Raw genomic sequence first — 13,154 nt, 5'->3', positions numbered from 1 at the left:
CATCAAATGAAAGACCTCTTAAAAATAGCAAGAGACCACAAAAAAATCAATCCAACAGCTCCTAGATGATGTAAACAAGACTAAGAATACAGCACAAAGGACATTTAAAAAACCTGTTCACAGAAGTAATGCCAGAAAACTTTCCAAGCATGGAAAAATAACTTGAGATACAGATAAATGAAACATATAGAACTCCAATTAGCCATGATCAAAAAAGAAAAAAAGAAAGAAAAACTACACCAAGGCATATAACAGTCAAGATTCTAGATATTCAGCACAAGAACAGACTATTCAAAGCTGTTAGAGAAAAGAAACAAATCACCTCCAAAGAAAACCCCATCATAATCACAGCAGAATTCTCAACACAAACTCTTAAGTCAAGGAGAGCTTGAAGTAAAGTATTTCAAGCCCTAAAAGAAAACACCCTCCAACCCAGATTGATGTACCCTGCAAAATTATCTTTCAAAATTGATGGAGAAATAAGATACTTCCATGACAAAGAACACCTGAAGAAATTCACTAACACCAAACCAACATTCCAAAAAAGTTCTAAAGGACATTCTTGAAAAAGAACAAAGAAGACAAAAATTCTAAGAATTGCAATAGAATGAATGCACCAGGCAAGGCAAGCAATTAAACACAGGAGAAAGAAAAGGAACCAACAACAGGAAAATAATATGACAAGGATAAGTCAACACATATAGTTATAACTATAAATGTAAATGGTCTCAATCACCAATCAAAAGAAACAGACTGGAAGAATGGATCAAGAAACAAAATCCTGGGCCAGGGATTTAGCTCAGTGGTGTTGTTGCCTGCCTTGGAAGCTCAAGATCCCAAGTTTGATCCCCAGTACCACAAAAAAATAAGAAAGAAAGAAAGAAAGAAAGAAAGAAAGAAAGAAAGAAAGAAAGAAAGAAAGAAAGAAAGAAAGAAAGAGAAACAAGATCCAACAATATGCTACCTACAAGAAACATATTTAACTCAAAAATAAATTTATACACTGAAAGGCAAATGACAGAAAATAATACTCCATGTGACAGGAACTCTGAAAAAAGCAGGGGTAGCTACTCTGTTTGCAGGCAAAGTGTATTGCAACCCAAGATTGATTAAGAGGGGTGAAGATCACTACATACTTGTTAAGGGAATGATCCAAGAAGAAGAGATAACAATCATAAATATATATACACCAAACACTGGCACACCCAACTATATAAAACAAATACTACTGGATATGAAAAAAAAGATAAGCACTAACACAATTGGAATTGGGGATCTCCATACTTCACTGTCACAAATAGACAGATCAACTAGTCAAAATTCAACAAAGAAATATCAGGACTGAAACAAACCTTTCAATAAATGGACCTACTATATGTTTACAGAGTGTTCCATGCAACAACAACAAAATACACATTCTTTTCAGCAGCACATGGGAACTTCTCCAATTTAGACCACATACTTGCTCATAGAACATGCTTAAGTAAATGCAAAGGAACTGACATTATGCCATGCATGAGACCATAATGCAATGAAATTGGAAATGAATGGCAAAAGAAACCACAAAAACTACATAAACACATGGAAATTAAATAACACCCTGCTGAACAACCAATGAGTCACAGGTGAAATTAAAGAATAAATTGGACAGTTTCTACAAATGAATGATAATGGCAATACAACATACTGGAATTTATGAAATGAAATGAAAGCAGTCCTATGAGGGAAATTTATTAGCAGTGAATGTCCACCTCAGAAAAAGAGAATGAGCTCAAATAAATAACCTAATGTTGAACCTCAATCTTTGAGAAAAGAGAGAGTTAAACCCAAAGCATGTACAAGAGAGGAAAATTATAAAGATCAGAGCAAAAATGAATGCAATTGAGACTAAGAAAACAATACAAAGAATCAAGGAATCAGAGAGTTGGTTCTTTGAAAAATTAAATAAAATTGACAAACCCTTAGCCAATCTTATTTTTTAAAGAAGACCCAAATCCATGGAATTAAGAGCCTGCTACAGACAGGCAGGTCTGCGGATGCCCTACCAAGGTCGCGAAACATGCCGAATCAGCCCATGCCCCGGCAGCAATCCACTGGACACCCACCCCCACCCCCGCTCCTCTGTACAGCCATCTGGTTCCACACTACAAAGACGCAGAGGACACCGGACCACCAGACCACTGTACTGAGTAAGTTGGAGTCATCTTCACATCCCGTCAGGACCGGGTCTATCTTCAGGGGAAGGGCAGCTGGAACCTGCAATACAACTCTCCAGAGTTCAACCCTACAGGAAGTCAAGGAGCTCAACTTGGGACTTGCAGACAGAAATCTGCCTGAATCTCATGGGTCTGCGACTAGCTTGCTGAGACTCACTGACTTATATTTGCACACTGCTACCCACGTTGTCTATTGTGACAGCAGAGACAAACCCTGAAAGAGGCCCTTCGTTTTTATCTTTATTTTTTATTTCCAAAATTAGTATTATTGGTCTGGGGGTTTTTTCTCTTTTCTTTTCTTTTGCTCCTCTTATCTTTAATTTATTTTCCTATTCTTTGCAAATATTTGTTTTCCTCTCCTTTTCTTCTTTTCTTCTTTCTTTTCTCTTCCCTTTCTCTCTCTTGCTCTCCCACATTGTTCATCTTCAATTTTTGTCCCTGTTTTTGTCCTCATTCAGAGTTCTTCTTTATTTTCCTATTATTCTCTTTTTCCTTCTCACTTGTGTCCTCTAGCCACACTGCTAACCTTCCCCTAACCTTCTTTCCATCTGTCCCTCCCTCCCCAACCCCTTCTAACTCCCCATCCCAAAGGGTAAAGTTGTTATATTGAAGAGTTTATTCACTATATGTTGGGTTGGTCCTCGATCTTGATTTAATTCACACAGCTAAAGGTGATAGATTAATACCTACCAAAATGTCATTTTTGAAGATGTACTAGATGCAGTGATGTTGCTGATTGTATCACTTGGGCTAAGGTGTTGGTATTGATCTAGTCAATGAACCTTCCTAGTATAAGGAAAATGAGATAGGCTTAGAGTCATTAGAGACTCAAAACTTAAAGACCAGCTATATCTGGAAGACACCTCTGAGAAGCAATCATTCCATAAGGGTTCTAATTATAAGCAACAAAGATACCTACAGTAAGCAACTTCAAACTATCAAGCCAGGACTTAAACCAAGGACAGTACCAAAAACGAAAATGAGAAGACATTTAAGCAAGGCACAAACTCAGACTTCCACCCCACCAAGGGTAAATCCTGGGGGAAATGAGATGGAAATGTCCCATAACCAACCACCTGGATACCCTGAACTGATAGCACAGGAAGTAACAAAACAGATGAATGAGGCTCTAGAAAAATTCAAAGCAGAAATAATCTCCCAGATATCTACAGAGATGGTGAGCAGAGTGAAAGACATGATTAGAGGATCTAGAACAGAAACATAAAAAATAGATGAGCTCAGAAACATGCTGGAAGCCATGAATACACAGCATAAGAAAGAAATGGAAACTATGATCTCCCAACTTAAGAAAGAAATGGAATACATGAAACAGATTCAAACAGATATTCAGCAGGATCAAAAACTCCACTGACAGTATCCACAGCAGATTAAGGGAATCAGAAGATAGAATATCAGATATAGAAAACAGGATCATGGTTAGAGACCATGAAAATAGAGATTTCTTAAAAATAGTAAGGGACCATGAGAAATCAATCCAACAACTGCTAGATGATGCAAAGAAGAATAACATAAGACTGATAGGAGTCCATGAAAAAACAGGAGAAAGCACAATTGACATTAAAAAACTGTTCACAGAAGTAATAGTGGAAAACTTCCCAGACAGAGGAGAGAATTGGACATACAGATAAGTGAGGCACATACAACTCCAACTAGCCACGATAAAAAAAAATCTACACCTAGACATATAATAGTCAAGATCCCAGAAACCCAACAGAAAAACAAAATCCTACAAGCAGTTAGAGAAAAGAAACAAATCACCTACAAAGGAATCCCCATCAGAATCACAGCAGACTTCTCAACACAAACCCTCAAATTAAGGAGAGCCTAGAGTGAAGTATTTCAAGCCCTAAAAGAAAATAACTTCCAACCTAGACTGTTTCATCCTGCAAAATTATCTTTCAAAAGCAATGGGGAGAGGCAGGGAGCAATCCGTGGGAGCAAGGGAACTTTTGCCCAGCGTCTCTGAGCTGAGAGCCGAAGTGGCTGTGGGCAGCTGTGACGTGGGTGGAAACAGAGAGGGAGCTGAGCCTGGTGGATTTTCTATCTCTTCAAAGTCAGTTTGGGAGGTCCTGAGTCACGTGGAAGACACCAAATCACCCCGTTGCAGACAGGCAGCCACCTGATTCCACACTACAAAGACACAGAGGACACCAGACCACCAGACCAAGGTACTGAGTCCCACTGTTCCTGGTCCAGAGGAAGGGGCTTCCAGGCCACCATCCCTCCCAACATTCTGGGCCTAGAAGGAGGGGCTTCTGAGCTGCCATCCCACTGCTCCTGGTCCAGAGGAAGGGGCTTCCCAGCCACCATCCCTCCTGCTGCTCCCAGCCCACAGGAAAGGGCTTTTGGGTCACCTTCCCTACCACTGCTTCCAGCCCCTGTCCCACCTCACCCAGTTCAGAGGAGGTAATCCGTGCAGGCACTAACAGCCCCCTGGCCCAGTCGAAATGAGAAAACACATAAATAAGTCTCAAAACCAAACTTCCAGATCACCTACAGCAACTCCAAAGGGAAATGAGATGGAACACTCTGATACTCAACCACCTGGACCCACTGAACTGGCAACAAAAGGGAATCTGGAAAAAATGGAATCAGAAATAATTTCTCAGATAACAGGAGAAATTGTGTCCCTAGTGCAAGACATGATTAATAAATCTAGAGAGGAGCTCAGGAACATGATGAAATCCCAACATAAGAAACAAATGGAATCCATGAAACAGATACAAACAGATTTCCAGGACATGAAAAATTCCATTGAAAGTCTACACAGCAGAATGAGCCAATGTGAGGACAGAATTTCAGATATAGAAGATAAGATTGCAATTAGTGACCAGGAAAAGAAAAATTGCTTCAAAATTATAAGGGAACATGAGAAATCAATCCAGCAGCTGCTAGATAATGCAAAAAAAAATAACATAAGACTGATTGGGCTCAATGAAGAAACAAGAGAGAGTGCAGATGACATAAAAAAATCTCTTCACAGAAATAATGGCAGAAAACTTCCCAAGCAGGGGAAAAGAACTTGACATACAGATAAGTGAGGCATATAGGACTCCAAATAGCCTTGATCAAAAAAAATCTACACATAGGCATATAATTGTTAAGATTCCAGAAACACAACAGAAGAACAAAGATCTACAAGCAGTCAGAGAAAAGAAACAAATCACATACAAAGGAAAGCCCATCAGAATCACAGCAGACTTCTCAACACAAACCATCAAGGCAACAAGAGGTTGCAGTGACATATTCCAAACCCTAAAAGAAAACAGCCTCCAACCCAGATTGATGTACCCTGCAAACCTATCTTTCAAAATGGATGGAGAAATAAGATATTTTCAGGATGAAGAGCACCTTAGGAACTGCGTGAATACCAAACCAGCACTCCAAAGAATTTTACACAATATTCTAGGAACAGACATTGAGGATCACAACCCCAGGAAGCAAAGCAGAATGAACCCATCTGGCATGACAAGAAATTAAATGGAAAGGGGGAGAACCCAACAAAAAGAAAAAGTCATGGCAATGACAAGTCAATACGTTTCAATTATAACTGTCAATGTTAATGATCTCAATTCACCAATCAAAAGAAATAGACTGGCAGAATGGGTCAAGAAGCAAAGTCCACAAATATGCTGCATACAAGAAACACACTTAATTCAAAAGGAAACTCATAGACTGAAAGTTAAAGGGTGGAAAACAATATTCCATGCAACAGGAACCCGAAAAAAAGCAGGAGTAGCTATCCTCTTTGCAGATCAAGTAGATTTCAAACCAACACTGATTAAGAGAGATGAAGAAGGGCACTACATCCTTGTAAAGGGAAGAATCCAAGAGGAAAAGATGACAATCATAAATATCTATGCACCAAACACTAGTGCACCCAACTATATAAAACAAATACTAACAGACATGAAAAGTCGTATATGCACTAATACAATGGAAGTGGGGGACCTCAACACCCCACTGTCACAAATAGATAGATCAACTAGACTAAAAATAAGTAATGAAATACTAGAACTCAATTGAACTCTTGAACAAATGAACTTAACAGATGTTTACAGAGTCTTCCACCCCACAAAATCAGAATACACATTCTTCTCAGCTGCACATGGGTCATTCTCAAAAATAGGCCACATACTCACACATAGAAGATGTTTAAGTAAGTGCAAAGGAATGGAAGTTATCCCGTGTATATTATCAGACCATAGTGCGATGAAATTGGAGATCCATAGCAAAAGAAACTCAAAAAATTTCATAAACACGTGGAAATTGAACAACACACTTCTGAATAACCAATGGGTCACAGAGGAAATTAAGGAAGAAATCAGACAGTTCCTTCAATTAAATGACAATGACAATACAACATATCAGAATCTATGGGACCCAATGAAAGCAGTCTTACAAGGGAAATTTATAGCAGTGAATATGCACATTAGGAAAACAGAACGAGCCCAATTAAAAAAGCTGATGCTGAACCTCAAGCTTCTAGAAAAAGAAGAGCAGGACAACCCCAAAGCTCATACAAGGGAGGAAATTATAAAGATCAGAGGAGAAATCAATGCAATGGAGACTAAGAGAATGATACAAAAAATCAATGAAGCCAAGAGTTGGTTCTTTGAAAGAATCAACAAAATTGACACACTCTTAGCCAACCTTGTCAGAAAAAGGAAAGAAAAGGCCCAAATCCATGCAATTAGGAATGAAAAGGGTGAAATGACAACAGACCCAGCAGAATTCCAGAGGATCATCAATACCAACTTCCAGAACCTATACACCAATAAGATGGACAACACAAAAGAAATGGACAGATTCCTAGATACAGAAGAATTGCCAAAGTTGAACGAAGAAGACCTAAAAACTCTGAACAACCCAATATCAACCAATGAAATGGAAAATGTAATTAAAAGCATATCAACTAAGAAAAGCCCGGGCCCTGATGGCTTCACTGCTGAATTCTACAAGACATTTAGAGAGGAACTACTGCCACTACTGTTTCAACTCTTCAATGAAATTGAAAGGGAAGCAATACTCCCAAATTCATTCCTGGAAGCAAGCATCACCTTGATCCCCAAAGCAGAGAAAGACCCAACCGAAAAAGAGAACTATAGGCCAATCTCACTAATGAACATAGATGCAAAAATCCTTAATAAGATACTGGCAAACAGAATGCAGAAGATCATCCACCCTGATCAAGTGGGATTCATCCCAGGGATGCAGGGATGGGTCAATATACGAAAATCAATCAATGTAATACACTATATCAATAGAGCCAAGGACAAAAACCATATGATTATCTCCATAGACGCAGAAAAAGCATTTGACAAAATCCAACATGCATTTATGATAAAAACCCTACAAAAAATTGGAATAGATGAAAAACCAACAGCCAATATCATACTAAATGGTCAAACACTGAAATCCTTCACACTCAAATCAGGAACAAGACAAGGATGTCCACTATCACCACTCTTCTTCAATATAGTTCTGGTAATATTAGCCAGGGGAATTAGACAAGAGAAAGAAATAAAAGGAATAAAGATAGGAAATGAAGAAGTCAAATTGTCATTATTTGCAGATGACATGATACTCTATATAGAAAACCCCAAGAACTCCACCAAAAGTCTTCGAGACTTAATAACCAAATTCAGTCAAGTAGCTGGTTACAAGGTCAACACACAAAAATCAATAGCTTTCCCCTACACCAATGACAGACTCACTGAGAGAGAAATAGGGCAAATAATTCCTTTCCCAATAGCATCCAAAAAACTGAAATACCTAGGAATCATCTTAACAAAAGAAATCAAAGACCTCTTCTCTGAAAACTATGGCACTCTGAAAAGAGAGATTGAAGATGATACCAGAAAATGGACAGACATCCCCTGCTCCTGGGTAGAAAGGATTAATATAGTGAAAATGGCCATACTTCCAAAACTGCTATATAGATTTAATGCAATTGCAATTGAGATCCCAGCAGCATACTTCATAGACCCCGAGAAAAAAATCCAAAAATTTATTTGGAACAAGAAGAGACCTAGAATAGCAAAAGCAATTCTAGGTAACAGAGACATGGCAGGGGGTATCACAATCCCCAACCTGCAACTCTACTACAAAGCTACTGTGATAAAAACAGCAAGGTACTGGCAAAGAAATGGGCTTGAGGACCAGTGGAACAGATTAGAAGATGCAGAAACAATGCCAGACACACTCAGCCATCTCATCTTCGACAAAGGAGCCAAACACCCTCACTGGGGAAAAGATAGCCTCTTTAATAAATGGTGCTGGAAAAATTGGGCTTCAACTTGCCAAAGATTAAAACTAGACCTGTATCTCTCACCATGCACTAAACTAAAATCAAAATGGATTAAAGATCTAAATATTAAAATAGAAACTCTGAACCAGTTGGAACAGAGGTTAGGTAGAACCCTTGAAGACATCGGTGTAGGAAAAGATTTTATGAACAAAACCTCGGTTGCCCATGAACTAGCACAAACAATCAACAAATGGGATCTCTTCTTATTAAAAAGCTTCTGCACAGCAAGAGAAACCACCAGCAGTGTGAAGAGACAACCCACAAGGTGGGAAAAAATCTTCACCTGCTCTTCCTCAGACAAAGGTCTACTATCTCGAATCTATAAAGAACTTTAAAAGATTAGACCTCCCAAATTTAAAGACCCACTTGAAAAATGGGTATCTGAAATGAACACACGTTTCTCAGACAAAGAAGTAGAAATAGCAACTAAATACAACAAAAAATGTTCAACATCACTGGTCATTCAAGAGATGCAAATGAAAACAACACTGAGATTCCACTTCACTCCAGAAAGAATGGCTGCCATCATGAAATCAACCAATAACAAATGCTGGCAGGGCTGTGGGGAAAGAGGAACCCTGCTCCACTGCTGGTGGGAGTGTAGACTGGTGCAAGCACTGTGGAAATCAGTAAGGAGATACCTCAAAGAACTAGGAGTGGAAGTCCCATTTGACCCTGCTATTCCACTGCTGGGGATCTTCCCCAAAGAATTAAAAGAATCATACCACAGTGATATATGTGCACCCATGTTCATAGCAGCTCAATTTGTAACAGCTCAAACTTGGAAACAGCCCAAATGCCCATCAACTAGAGACTGGATAAAGAAAAGGTGTTTTTTAAAATAAAATGGAGTACTACTCAGCCATAAAAAATGAGAAATTAGACACATTTATAGCTAAGTGGATGCACATTGAGGCCATACTCTTACATGAAATAAATAGGACACACATGTGTAAATACTGAATAGTTTCTCTGGTGTGAGAAACTGGAAGTGTAAATAAGCACTTAATGTATAATAGGTAATGTGAAATAGGAAGAAAAGGGGCAAAGGGGAAGGAAGTGGGAGGGCTAGGGGAAAAGATAGAAGGGAATGGGATTAATATGAGAAAATGGAAAAATAGGAACAAAATCTTTGTAAATAGGGAGGACTGGAGGGGTTGAAGGGAGGGCTGGGCAAGGGTGAAAAATAAGAACCAAGAGAGACTATGTAAAGGTGCAAATTTCCAAAGATGAATGTCATTATATTGTATACCTAAAATGTACCAATGATTAGAATGAATAGTCGATAATGTAAAATAGGAAGAAAAGGTCCAAAGGGGTAGGGGTAGTGGGAGGGGCAGGGTAAAGGAATGAAGGGAAAGGAAAAATGCTGAGAAATGGAAAAAATGGAAATAAAGTCTTTGTAAATAGGGAAGGGTGGAGGGCATGAAGGGAGGGCTAGGAATGGGGAAAACATAAGAACGAAGATGCATTATATAAAGGCACAATTCCCAGTGAGAAATGTAATTGTGTTGTATACTTACAATGTACCAATAAAAGAATTTAATGCAAAAAACAATAGTTTCTAAAAAAAGGTCTGGAAGAATGTTAAGCAAAGAAATAGTAAAAGTAATGTACTGATACAATACTAAAATGAAAAGGAAATTGTAGCCAAAAAAAAAAAAGAAAGACAAGAATGATTCAAACTTATGGGCCTGACCATCATATCTGTAGAAGAAACTGAATTGGCGAAAACTTCCCACTACCTCCAGGCTCAAATAGTTTTACTGGTGAAGTTTACCAAACACTGTAGTTAGAAATGATATCAGTTTTACACAATGTCATGAGAATTTAAAAAGAAAAAATATTTCCCAACTCATGAGCTCACTGTTGCTGTGATTATTGAAAACAGACAAACACATCACAGAAAAATAATCTGCACACAAATATCCTTGAAAAGCACAGATACAGATGTTCTTAAAACTTGAACAAACTGAACAGGGTAAAAGACCTATGCTTCACCACAACCGGAGTGCATCACTGAAAAACACACACTCACTAAGCCTATTTCACAATAGCAATGAAGCCTTTCCATGATAATTGAACTGGAAACAACAGCACACACAGACACACACACACACACACACACACACACACACACACACACTGGAGACCCATGCAGCAGGTCCCGATCTACTGCTGTGTACTATGATGCATGACTGAAAGAAAAAATCAGAGGCAGAATTAAAGAGAGAAATGGGGAGCCAGGATGGCCAGTGCTGAGCAGGCAGCAAAAGACCACAGCCAACCCAAGTTGCTGATATTTGTTGGTGACATCATAGTTAAGATTGAGGTAAAGGGGCTACATCGAGATGCTATGGATATGTTGCTGATGTAGACAAGGCTTATAAAGGAGGAGACAAAGCATTCTTGAATTAGGAACAGAACAGAAAAAACATAGGTTATGGGTAATAATTAACCTTGTCTCAAAAAATAATTAACCTTGTCTTTTTAGTAAAGAAGGTTTTAATGTGGGGAATGGAATTTGGGTCTGAGTCACCCCAACCTTGGCTGCTATGTTACCTCCCACTGAGCCCCACAGCTTCACAGGGCATCTCTTTGGCCTCTGCCATGGCTCTTGGCAAGGGGGGTGATGTTGGCCCACATGCTACCCACAATGACCCTAGGAGTCCTGTAGGCTTCAGTCAGACTCACTTCTTTAAACAAGCCAGTCATAGGCTTGACTCTTTACAGCCTGCACTGCCTACAGCCTACTTTGGGCATAATCAGTGAGGCAGTCACCACCCCCATACCCAGAACCAAGGCAAGAAATGAGAAGAGAAGGCAACACAATGCCTCTGAAAACTTCCAGGTCCTCCCAAAGCTGATCCATGGGGGAGAAAAAAAACCCCGAACTTCTGAATTATTCAAACTTATAAAAAGGGAGATTAAACAAAATGATTAATGAGTTTACAAAAGACATGAATACAGTGCTAGCTGACAAGCAAAATGACACAGAACAGGAATGAGTGATTTAGCAAAGAATTAGAGTCCACGAAAAGGTAGTAAACAAAAAACCAAGAGATTACAGCACAAGTGATCACGAGGACAGAACATCAGAACTAGAAGACAGGGCTGATGCCAGTGACCAAGTACTCAGAGATACCTTATAACAGCTGAACATGGACAGCAGATCCAACAGCTGCTGGACAGTGCAGACAAGACGAATTGGAATTAGTGAAAAATCGCAAGACAGCGCAAATGGCATAAAACTCTGTTTATGGAAAAAAGAGCAGAAAACTTTCAGAATGTGGGGAAAGAACTTAACCTACAGATAAGTGAGGCATATGAAACCAAGTAGCCACAGTCAGAAAAGAACTTCTCCACCACACATCATAGTCAATATCCAGAAAATCCAAGATAAGAACACAATCTTAAAAGCTCTTAGAGAAAAGCAGTGGATCACTTATAAACATAAACCATTAGAATCACAGCAGACTTCTCAACACAAACCTGAAAGGCCAGGAGAGTATAGAGTGAAGTGTTTCAAGCCATAAAAGACCACAACTTCCAACGCAGACTGAGACATCCTGCAAAACTATTGCAGCAGAGCAGAGCAGCTCAGTGCTACAGCCAAGTGTTCCAGCTTAGTGTCTCAGCTAAGTGCCACAGCTCAGAGGCATGGCTGAGTTTTACAGCTCAGCATTGCAGCCAAGTGCCACAGCTCTGAGGCACAGCTGAACTTTACAGCTCAGTGTGGCAGTTCTGGAACATCACTCTCATGATTTGAAGACTCGGGAATCCAATGGCTAGTTGAAGAGGTAGGAAAAAACCATTTACCACACCAGCGAACCCTGGCGGGCTCAGAGGAGTCTGGGCGCTCAACCAGAAATGAAAGCCTCCTTAGATAGGGACCCACAGGGTATGTGAGCATGATCACTGAATCAGGGGTGGAGTTACAGAACATTCCTGAAGCAGAGGGACCAAGTTACAGACCATTCCTGAGAGGGGGTGGAGCTTAACAGAACCGTCTTGTGAGGGGGCGGAGCTTAACAGAACATCCATGAAAGGTCACACAGTTCAGTCACAAGCCATTTTGCTGCATTGGGCAGGAGCCCAGCAGCACAAACTGACGTTTCCAAAACAAAACATTCTGTGGGGGAGGAGGGGAGGAGGCAAGGCAAGGGCCTGTCTAAGTGCATAGCACTTCTCTATCAATTGTCTTTGGGGGAAGTGATTATGACAGGTATCTTCCTGCCAGCTTCATAGGCATTAATGTGCCTCGACAGGTTTCAGAAACAGAACATTACATTATTCTAATGGCAATGAAATTGTAGCATCACTCTGAGACCAGCAAGAATTTAAAGAAAAAGGAATTGGATATGTTGAGTGTAGACATCATGAGATCTCTAAAAACAAAAGGTATCACAGATTCTCAGAGCAGAAAAGAAAAGGATTTTGGAGCAGCCTCCAGATTTTCATTTTTAAAAACTTACTTAAAAAAAAACTTAAAAAGTTAAAATCTCCATAACCCACACAAGCAAGGACTGTGTAACCTTTTTTATGACAAACAAAGGGTCCTTGTGGGCAAGAGTGAGGTGGCCCTAGGGGGTGTGGCCAGGTCTGCC

Source organism: Heterocephalus glaber, unplaced genomic scaffold (genome assembly GCF_053883595.1).
Source record: "Heterocephalus glaber isolate CG9 unplaced genomic scaffold, H.glaber_assembly_v1.0 deba00001707, whole genome shotgun sequence".
Taxonomy (NCBI): domain Eukaryota; kingdom Metazoa; phylum Chordata; class Mammalia; order Rodentia; family Bathyergidae; genus Heterocephalus; species Heterocephalus glaber.
This window is presented reverse-complemented; position numbering follows the sequence as displayed.